This window comes from Amaranthus tricolor, chromosome 1 (genome assembly GCF_026212465.1).
Source record: "Amaranthus tricolor cultivar Red isolate AtriRed21 chromosome 1, ASM2621246v1, whole genome shotgun sequence".
NCBI classification, from domain to species: Eukaryota; Viridiplantae; Streptophyta; class Magnoliopsida; order Caryophyllales; family Amaranthaceae; genus Amaranthus; species Amaranthus tricolor.
This window is the reverse complement of record NC_080047.1, coordinates 9,101,130-9,113,602: the sequence shown is the minus strand read 5'-3', so window position 1 is coordinate 9,113,602 and position 12,473 is coordinate 9,101,130.

Here is a 12,473-nt window from a genome sequence, read left to right as displayed (position 1 = left end):
GTTTTTAGGGGGGTGTTTATAAAAAGGAGAGGAATTGGAATGGACGTAAAATACCCTTGGGTTTGTTGATAATTACTGATCCGGTCTACTTGTGATTTTGTTAATCAATCATGATGTGATTAAGAAGGATATAATCTTCAAAGTTCAAATTATATTATTATATTATTAATGGTGATTTTTTATTTTAAGAAATTTGGAATGATTTTTGATTTGTTTGAATTATTGGGATGATTTTAATTTGATTATTTTATTTGCGTTTTTTTAATCACCTTACTTGAGGTCTATGTTAAAGGGTTTTATGGGCGGATTTGGATTATTAGCGGATCGAACATGCTTTTAAAAATTAGTTTGCGGATTTGAATTTTTAAAAGTCGATCCGTCATTGTGGACCTTTTTTTGTAGCTATCTGCCTTCTTTCTTAGCGGGTGTGACCCACGAATAAATGGCCAATATAAAATATATTTAAAATACAATCTTGAAAATAATACAACGCACTGTCCAAAATACTCTAAACACAATAATATTCCCAAAAAACGAGACATTTGACAATGCAGAAGGAATTTATAAGGCAATGAAGTTAAAACTTTAAATGTACACACTGTTGAACTATCAAAGTTGATAGACTATGGACTTATAGTTTGGGCTCTTGAGTATGTATTTTCTCGTATAATCATAAAATAAGAAGATAAAATTATTGTAGATTTATAAAATTAACTAACGTGCAAGTTTCTCCAAGTGTGTTATTTTTGAGTCCCTACCCACTCGTTTAACTTACCCCGAATATTACCCCATCCAAATATTAAATTTTTTTTCAAAATTATAGTTCAAGCACACCTATTTTTTGAGTCGAGTGGATCGAGCCTGACGGATGATTCGCCATGAACAACTCTGTTTAAAGGCTACAATCACCTTTCAATATTTAAAAAGTATAAGTGTGCTTTACAAATAATTTATTTTTTAGTACAAAATTTATAGAGACTTGGTCTACACTACTTTAATATGCATCAATTTAATAATAGCAAATATATTTCAATGATTGTACTGATATTTAAATTTATTATGTCAAAAAAATATTTGAATTTATATATTGGGGACTTTTTTAGATTAAAAACAAATTATTGAGCAAACTTTTACGCAAGTGTGTAAGTTGTTTGGTGAGAATTTGAAAATCAAACCAAATCAAATCAAACTAATTTGAATTGATAATTTAATTGATTATTCTTTATAATTTATAATTTGGTTTAGTGTGGATTGAAAAAAGCTATGTTTTGGAATCAATTTTTCAGTAGAAAAAAGGCAAAAACTATAAATTTATGATATTCATCTCCTGTCCAAAACATAAAAAAATGTTGTATTTTACACAGATTGAACTCCTTTTCGTTGTAGGGACCTCTGTTTCTAAGGATCTATTTCGAGCCAATGTACTTTTTGACCATCTCGTTCCTTATGTGTATCTGTTGACGCCTTTTTTTCTTCTCCAAACCCTGGTAAAAAAATATCAAATGTTGATTATGGGAGATTAGTAGATAACTAGATCAGTGCACTAGCTGTTAGCGCATTGAACTAATTGCTATAATTCATAGTACATAATCTACTGATCTAATTTCCTCCAAATGAAAATAATAAAATAAATATAAGAATCAATCACAATCATTTCAAAAATTGAAAGCTACTAATTAAGATTATCTATAATTGTATGAATAAAGAGTTAGCTGAAGTGGATGTGCTAACTTATACTCGTACATCTTTATATTTATGAATTAACTATGTTATGCCCAAGGATGTATAAAATATATTGGACTTTTAACGATCAAGTTAAGATATATCAACTACAACAACATAACAAGATATGTTATTATATTCTCAATCAATAAAAATGTTATATTTAAAACTAGTTGTTTTTTTTTTTTACTAAATACTTCATTTGTTCCCCGTACTCATTTTGCTATATTTTATTTTTTTATGTGAGAGTTTTTAAGTGAAAATGTCATAAATAAGTGAGATGAATATTAGAATATGTTATAAGATATTTTTAAAACATTTACTTTTTCTAGTTGCAGTTAACGTAATTCAAAATATGAAAAATTACAATACTAAGATATGCTAGATAGATTTCCGTGTAAAATACGGATGCTATATAAATAACTACTGATATGAATGGTAATATTATTTTATAAAATTAATTCAATTACAATATAAACTTAATTATTAAATCTTTTAATTTTTTGGTATGATATTATCATTATGATAGTGAATAAATAATTTATTATACTGTTAGAGTATATAACATATCTTGGGAGTTCAACTATCAGCTTAAAATTTTGGTTGAGTTGGTTCCTTGGCATGGTATCAGAAGCCAGTGTGACAAGTCACAGGTTCGAATCTCAACCACCCTTCGTTTAATGTGGAATATGCAGCGCATATGCGCATCCACACTTCTAGCCCAAAGCACTCTCGTGTGAGGAGGCGTATTAGAGTATATATGACATATCTTGGGGCCTCAACCATCAGCTTAAGCTATTGGTTGAGTAGGTTCCTTGACATGGTATCAGAAGCCAGTGTGACAAAAGGTCACGGGTTCGAATCTCAACCACCCCTCATTCAAAGTGGAATTTAGCACCATGTATGAGGTGAACATGTGTTGCATCCACACTTCTAGCCCAAAGGGCTCTCATGTGAGAGGGTGTGTTAGATTATATAATATTTTCTGGGACCTCTACCATTAGCTTAAACTTTTGGTTGAGTTGGTTCCTTGACATATACAACAATATTGAAACATATATTTATAGTAATTATTGATAATTAAGACAAATAAAATTTAAAAGTCTTTAATCATGATAGATATGAGGGAGGATTTGGTTGAAAAAATAGCCAAATTAGTTAGCTAATTCATTATGTAATAATGATTTATTATCTATGTTAAAATAAAAATTTTCATGTATATTCTTTTTTTTTGGTTTATATAAGGAAGTATAATATTTTAATAGATCATCACATATAGTTTCAATCAATCAACAATATTACGTGTTTTAATGAGTTAGTTGTTTCCTTAAATATCAAATCAAAAATCAAAAGTTTCCTTGTCAATGATAGAAAAAAGGCAGAAAATTTTTTAATGACAGTGTGACACGTGTTTCAAGTTGTTTTTTCATTAGTTCATTTTATTGAAGTTTTAGTCAATTAAAAATATTACGTGTTTTAATGAGCCTAGTAGTCAGTAACCTTTTCATCGTGTCAGAATAACCCTCCATGTCAAAGGGTGTAAAGTGGATTCCTTCAAGACCCTCCAAAGATGGAGGAATGATTGGGTCTGTCCATTGAAAATGCGGCCAACCGTTTGGTTTCATGCTCCAGTCGGTTAGAGGTTCATGGGGAAGTGCTTCTGGGTGCACATAGAAAGGAAATTCAAAAACTGGAGCATCGGTTAATTCTTTGCCGAAATTAAAGGTCAATTCACCAGGAGAAGTCTTTAAGGAAACCATTGTTGAAATAATGCAATAGTAAAGTGAAGAAAACGAGGGTTTGCAGAGAGCAGTTTGCAGTTTATTAAATTAGAGAATGTTTGAGAATGATTAGGTTTTAAAGAAAGCGTAAATTGAAATAAATGCAAGTATAGGGATATTTATAGGCAAGATAATCATTGGGAAATTTAAAAGAAGAAGATCAACAGTCGAAAAACATAGTATTTTGAATTTGAAGATCAACCATCTAGATGAAACCGCCAAAATTTTAAAATTTTAGGCGTAGGGAACAGTGATTGGATGTGCATTTAATGATAGTACAATCAAATAGGAATAATGATGAAATATGTTGCAGTAACTGTGGCGTGTTCAACAATCTTCAAGAAAAGTTACACCAAGTGGGAAGTGATCAAAAAATTTGATGAAAGAAATGTTTAGACGTTCTCAGAGGAGAGAAAAGACTAAAGTACTTTGAAAATGAAGATTTGCTTCAGGCGTTCTAGAAAATTAAACTAAACAAAAATAGATGAGAGAAGACAACCTGTTCAAACTTGCATCTGATAATGAAGATGAAGGAATAATGAGGGAAAGTCTCCTTGATTTTTACATGAGTTCAGAAAGGAAACAATCTGTTTAAACCTGTACCTAACTTTCAAGATAGACCCATGAACTCTTAAACCAGAATTCATAGGTCTGGGGGGTGGGGGGCAAATTTTATATGTAAAATAATAGTCACAAGTAATTCTGGCAGAAAACCATCTGGGAAGATTAGATTAGTGCTAATCTGGAAGGAATTAATAAGTTTAGAAGGTAATCTGATAACATTCATCCGGGAGGATTGAAGAAGCATTGAACGTACATTAGTAGTATTAGTGCATGGGAAGGTCACGTGTGATTGGAAGACACTTAGAAGGTCATTATAAGCTAGTGGGATATATGTTAATAGAAGAAGCAAAGAGCGCCATATAAACTAAATGAAAAATCACCAAAATAAAGAGGAACTTGACACGTCCAAGACAACAACAGTGGCATGCAAAGGAATTTTGGAAATTGATAAATAACAGAAGAATGTCGTACATACACAATGATGGACTATAAATACACATCAAGGAGTACATGAATGAGGTAACTATTTTAGTATTTTCTACTATTAAGAGAGATACAAAAGACTCTAAGTAATTTATTGCTAAGGAGTTATTACAACTGAATTTCAAGGACCCACATTGATTTTCAGAAGAACATTAATAACACAATCATAAATTTAAGAGAGTAATTACTATCGTTCTAACTAATCTTCAAAAGAACATTTGTAAGATATTAGCCACAAAGACCTAACGTCAAAATAAGTTCTAAGTAGTAATCCACCTTAAAGCCACAGTGCTCCTGGAATGACCTATTAGGCAATTTGTCTCAAACTGATACTGACTTGGGTGTCGGAGTCATTCTGGGCCCTGATAACCCCTTGTTGCATTTTATCATCTTCTCCGCTGATCTTACTACATAGCTTAGCAAGATAGCAAAGACAGGCTTCCACCAACAATTAACTTCTGATTAATCATAGATCAGAGGATTAAGTTTTTAATTAATTGTCCTACAAATCCAAACAGGAACAATTAGGTTGCAGAACACTGAAATAGTGTAGATCAAGTTTATACAAAACTTTGACAGAATGTAGTAATATATTGAATAATTTCCTAATCAAACACTCCGGATCCCATAAACTTCGTCTAAATATGCTGTTTATTGTTCATCTAAAACCAAAATCAACTTAGCATCAAACACTATATATAAACTTATAATGGATGCGAGTATCGCTTATTTTTGTGCTTGCCAGAAAGATTAAAATCAGCATATCACCAAAATCAACTTAGTATCAAACACAAGTATAGAAACTCGCATAATGCACGAATTTATCGGTATCAAATATATAAAAATATAATTTCGAAAAATAATGTAAGTATATATATTATCGTGAATTAATTTATTAAATACTTGATTTTTAAATCAAAAATTAAATATTAATTTTTTAAAAAGGTATTTATTGAATTCATTACTTTTTCATTCAATTAAACGTATCAAATTCAGGGCTGGCCCTAAGCAAGGACAAGAAGGGCTTGCGCCCAGGGCCCATGAAAAAGGTAGATAAATTTTGCCTTCATATGCATCAAACTTGAGACCTTATGTGATAAATTGTGTATTTAACCACCAAGCCAAAACGTTATTAATGATAATTGTTACCATATTTATTAATTATTAAGTTATAAATGCATGATTATCAAACAAAAAGCGGATACTATCGAGCTCTATTATTGGCGTGTAACATTTTTTGTAATTATAAATATATATATTTTATAATTAAGGTCCACAATTTATTTTTCGCCCTGGGCCCCTAAAATCTCAGGGCCGGCCCTGATCAAATTCTAGGTTAGACATATAGAATTGCTATAATTTCTATAATAAATTATATAAATACTTTATACATTTCAGCTAATATTTCAGAATAAATATAATCAATGAGATCTTATTTTAATTATTTAATTTCATAAGTTCATAATATCAACTTTTTATAATTTCTATTTATGCCTAGTATAATATAAAATATATATGAATTAAATACATATTGAATTATGTAAAAATTGAAATATTGGAAATAGATCTCTTCAATATTTCTTGTTAACTCATGTAAAATTGCAACTATAATATTATTGAAATAAACAAAAAAGTGTTTGCGTTGAAGTAGGAAGTAAATAACTTAGTATCTCTAAATTAATGTTCTCTTCATTTTGAACCATTTTTTAAATTTTGCTATATATACGAACACATTTTCTCTCTAATCTATTTTGTAAACACTTTCTCTCTTTTAATGTCATTCACAAATATTTTTATTCATTTAACTTTTCATTATTTGCTAGTGACCACTAATTATTAACACCAAAAATTCAAAACGTAACAAAATTTATCAATTAGAAACGCCCCCAAGAGAAGCATTTTGAAACATTTTTTGATATTATACCATTTATTTTGCACATGATAATCTACTCATTTAAGGTTTTCATATAATTAAAAATTATGTTTTTTCTTGAAAACATATTGGTAACGAGCTACCATTAATAGACCAAGCTAGTTAAAGCAGTTGAGGTCAGCCATTTTATCTCCAAAAATTTCTTTTTTGATATTAGCTATAAGAAACTTATTTGAATTTTCTTGAAAACATATTGGTAACAAGCTACTAATATCGGTAGACCGAGCTAGCTAAAGCAGTCGAGGTCAACCATTTTATCCCGAAGTTGTTTTTTGATATTAGCTATAAGATAATTATTTGAATTTTCTTGAAAACACGTTGGTAACGAGCTATCATTAATAGACCGATATAATTTTAGACCGATATAATTTTATATTTTTACAAGTAAGACCTCAAATTAAGTGTTGACTTTGCTATTAGAAGTACCTTTCGTAATGACTAATGAGATTTGTAAAATGAAACATTCCCAATAAGTTAATTTATTAGGGTTCAATTGATACATTAAAGTTCTACATAACGTTGTTTTGAAGTTGTTTGAAATCGTACGTGCACATGCATTGCACGTAAATATAGCAACAAAATTATTTCTTGGGTTATTGGAAAATTGATTTTGATAGGATTATAAGGGAATTAAGAATATGACAAAAAGTCAACAAGCATACTTTTCATCTTTGAATATTTGTTCAAGTCAAAATTTCAAAGTTTAATGAGTAGAATTATTAGGACTTTTATAGGAGTGGTATGTCTTTACGCAATTTAAGTGTAATATCTCTTCTTTATTCTAAATTATACTTTTAACTTTAACACAAATTCTTAAATGAGATATTTAACCATGTAATTCTTAAAGTGATTATTTATAATTTTAAAATAATTAATTAAAACAATAAGTTAGTTATATTAACTTAATTCATTTTGTATAAAGTCAGTATATTTCAATATTATAATTATTACTTTTCCTTTCTTATTTTAATGTAATAATTTTAACTAATTAAGTAATGATAAGAATAAGTTTAATTCAAAATTTTCAAATAAATTCAATTGAGTACAACAAATGGAACCTACTTCATGTAGAAAAAAGGAAGGAGACTATATAACGATATTCACAAATCATCCAAAGTAACTACTAAAATCAATTGATAGTAAAATGACAAACACCTTAAGTTTATAAAGTGATATGTATTTTGATCTCTAGTTATAAAGCTAGTAAGTTACAACAACAAGCCGGACTATGATATAACATGTCATGAAACCAACTCAATCTAAACCTTAAGTTGATGATTAAAGCCGTATAAAATATGTTATATAGTCTATTGCGCCCCAGTGTGTACACGAAAGTGTGGAAAGCATCACATATTCTTCTCATACATGAGACTTAATATTTAATTTGAGATGAGGGGCGAGATTCGAATTAGTAACCTTCTATCACAATGACTTTTGATACCATGTGTAAAACCAACTCAAACAAACAATAAACTGGTAGTTAAAGTCTCAAAATACATCAAAACAAAAAGTTTTGCATTTTGTTTCTATATAGTTCGATTTTTCTACATACCATAAGTCCATAACTTATTTTGCAAGTCAAACTCATACTTTATTATTTTTTTATACATATAACTAATGTGATGTACATCAAACGCTAGTCATAGTTATAGTTGTAGTCATAATCATCAACTCAATATTCGCTCAAAAACAAAATTTGAGTGAAAAAGAAGATCAACACACCATACTTATACCCAAAAAAGAAGGAAAAATTATCGTTAACAATACAACCTTTTGTTGATTTTCCTACAATTATACCAACTATTGTTTAACTATGAATAATACCAACTTAATTGGGTATTTTCGTAGAATAATATAACTAATAATATATCAATTTTTTCGTCTTATAATCACCTATAATTTGTTTTTAACATGTTAGAGGTTTTCTAGGAAAACACCCCTTTAAATTGGTATTATTTAAGGTTAATCAAAATACTCAATATTATTATGGCAAATTAACAAAAAGTTGTATTATTCACGGTAATTTTTAAAAAAGATGTGAACCACTTTACCCCTCCAAACCATACTTGTACACTATACATTTATTTTGAATTTTTTTAAATATTTTTCAGTGATTATTTTATAAGTGCTCTATTTTATCATTAAACAGATCAAATATTGCAGGCCAATAATAAGTTTTGGGACTAATAAAAAGAACACATGTGAAATATCATTGGTCAATGAGATACATATTACGACTTACAATATTTATTAATTACAACTAGTGATTATTTATTAGACATTTAAATTACATTTTACATACAAACACTTATGAAAATAAAAAAGGTGAAATGGGTTCTAGAAAACTAGACCAAACATATTTCTTTCGGTCGTCGCAAATCTCAATGACTTTTATGATGATCTCTTGGTCTTGGACGATTGTATTTTAGTTAATTGTACATATGTAATTGTAATGGTCTAGAGAACCCAAACTTAGACCCAATTATCGACTGGATTTGATTTCAATTAGAAAATAAAGTACGACTCCAAATCCATTTATATCCACCGATTTGTAAAGTCGAAAATCAGAAAAATTCAACAATTTGACTCAACTCCAATTTTTACTACTAATTATGTGTTTTCGAGTTATTGGAAAATTCATTGCCTAATCAAAAGACATTTTATGTATGACTTTAATCTGTTTTTTTTTTTAAAAAAAAGAATATGTCATAATCCGATGCCACCGAAGGTCTAGAGTTTGATTCGGAGCAAAGTTAAAGAATGTAAGATCTGAGTCCGAATCAGAATTGAAGGTGATAATATATCCACCTTCATATCAATGCCATTCCCGATAATTTTTGGGCCCCAGGCGAAAAATAAAAGAAGGACCCTTATATATGTAAAGTTTCGGTAATTTTCTCTTCAACTATGTAGTTCAATAGTAATGCACTCAAATGAAAAACCTAATGCTGCAAGTTCTATCTATGCTAGAAATTACTTTGCAAATACTAATTATTAATTATAAAGATTAACTTAATTTGGGCCCCTTCATAAATTGGACCCTAGGCGATTGGAACTCAAAACTACCCTCATGAACAGCCCTACTTCATATGAAGCATAATTAGAGTATATATAATCCGATCAAGGTTTAACCCATTGCCATTCCAAGTATTGTCCATTATCATCCCAAGTATTGTTAATAGCTAGTCTCTTGAGAGAAAGTTTCTTTGAGAAACGTATCTCAAGCCCAATCCATTAAAGATTAATCCCTACTTATCGTATTCTTAATACCTACTTACATTATTCTTAATGCCTACTTACAATATTTTAAATGTCTACTTACATTATTCTTAATGTCTACTTATAATATTTTAAAAAATATATGATGGGCCGGTGCAATTAGAAATGATCTCTAAGATACCGTCTCTAGTTTGTGTTGTCCAATTCATCTATACGTAAATACGAGTCCAATAACGAAATCAAGTTGAATAAACGTGCGTGAGTGTGATGAGATATTGGTCTCATTAAAGACTAGAATCTATGTAAAAGTCTGCATGGTCTAAATCATTTAAAATAATATTTTTTTATTATATTGAATTATTATAATATATAAAATAAATGATGTTAATAATTACATAAGTTAGTTATATATATATGTATATAATATGTTCGGTCAACTTTATAATTTATCTTAATATATCCTCAAATATTTGATTTAATATAACTCTTATTGATTTGCTGTAGCAAGATGTCGAATAATTATTTGACCACCAAGTAAGAAACTAAGATAAATGTCATATTGAATTGAGGATCAACAAACGGAGTTGTCTCTTTAGAAGCGGGGAGATGTGACTTCTATCTTAAATTCTAGTGATTAGTGAATGTTAAACTCATAAATTTCAACCCTTAATTCAAAACAGTTAAAATTTTCTTTAGCTTATTATGAAAATTATAATAAGCTAAGTGTCAAAATGATCGACTAGATACATTTTGGCCTATTTATTTTTGATTGTTTATATTTAATTTGACTAGGCTGGTTTGATCAATTTAATGATTCGAGAATTTTGATTTTTTTTTCTTTATAAAAATTCAAAGAATTACCTTTAATTTTTTCAAAGAAATTAATTAATCCGTTTTATAAAAATGATACAATATATAAAAGTAGTTTCTCAGGTTTAAGACTATAATATATAATTAACTAAGATGAACTTAGTTCAGAATAAGAAATAAATGAGTAAAGCTCAAAAACTTAAGTTAAAATAAATTGTATTGGAGTTGCAGTCAAATTCGAAATTATGCCATTTTTTTGATACGGTGAGTCATAGGTCAATTTTGGCTTATAGCTTACAAGATTTTTAGTTAGTTTTTGAATATTTTTTAGTTTTTTTTTAACAGTATTAATTGATTGTAATGAGAAGATTTTTAATATATATTTTAATGATATGTATCATATCATTCTCATGGTAATTAAAGTTTGTTCATAAAAAAATTATTCACAAATTTTCATTACCGCCTAATACTACATGTTCAAAAGGTAATACATTGTAATGAATTTATTGAAGAAAATGAGATTGTTGAAAGGGTATAATCATGACAATTAAAACTTGTCAAAAGATTTTCGTACCAAAATTATACTAGTTTTCCATTATCATTCCCACCATTTAGTACCGATTACTAAACGAGTCGTTAGTGTAATTACAAGTAAACCGTCTGAGTGTAAGTACTTGCTAATTGTCCAACTAAGCTCACCAAGTTGGACATGATAATACTCCCTCAGTCCCCATGAAAATGCACCCAATTTATTTTCATTGTACCAAATAACACGGCAGTCCCATTAATTTGCTGTTGTTTTGATGCATTGCTATTAGGGATGGCAATTCAGTCCGAATCCGACCCTAGTCCGACTCGATCTAAGGAAAATAATCCGATTCGAGTTCGAGAAAAAGGTTATCCGACTTCACGATCCGAATCCAAGTTAGAGACGGATCGGAGTTTCACCTTATTAAAAATCCGACACTCCGACCTAACTCCAACCCTGAAGGAAATCCAACTTTGAATTTGACTTTTAACCCAATAATTTGTTTCCTTTGAAATTCTAGACGTGACTAATTCAAGCTCTCTTTCATACTAATTGTAATTTTCGATTTTGAAAAACAACATGGTATTTTTATTTAGATCAATCAATCAAAATACGACAAATCAGATCAAGAGAAATAAAATACGCCAAATCAAAATGCGTAAAACTTTTGTTAAATTGTAGTATTAGGAATATTTCTCATGTTAAACTTGAATTCAAAGTACATATTTTTTTGTTAAATTGTATTTGAAAAATATATTTTGTTAACTTCGTATGCTTTAAATCATTAGTACAATATCATAACGATAAAGTTTGATAATAATCCGACTCTGTATCCGACTTCGTTGGAGGTCCGAGAATCCGAGTCGAGGCAAACTTGGAGTATGCATAATCCGACTCCGAGTAGAGGTGGACTGAAAAAAAAAAGTTCGACCAAAATCCGGAGCAAAGTCGGAGTATGTATAATCCGAGCCGAGTCCGACCCATTGCCATCCTTAATTGCTACTACGTTAGTTCTCAACTCTCTAGCTTGATGTGTTTCGAGCTTGTTTAATATGTTGGACGGCACAACGCTCTGAAGAATTGGAGGCCTTACTAATAAATTATTAGTACATGTTAAGCGTTTAAAGATATAAAATTGTTAGAATAATATCATAATTTTTAAAATTTCACAAAGTCTTTAAATAATTTTTCAATTTTTACTCCGCCCATACGTGTTTAAAAAATAATAGTTTATCCATTTAATTCTATTATAAGTTATCGCACATGCATTCTTTTATTCAAATTAATCGCTATATTTTTTTTGTTTTCATGTCATTAAATATGCTGTTTTGATTCTTAATATTTTTAGATGCTTATAATATCTTTAGTCGTTAGATTGTAACGAATCAAATAAAATTGCAACAACTTATATTTACTTTATAATACGCCAAGT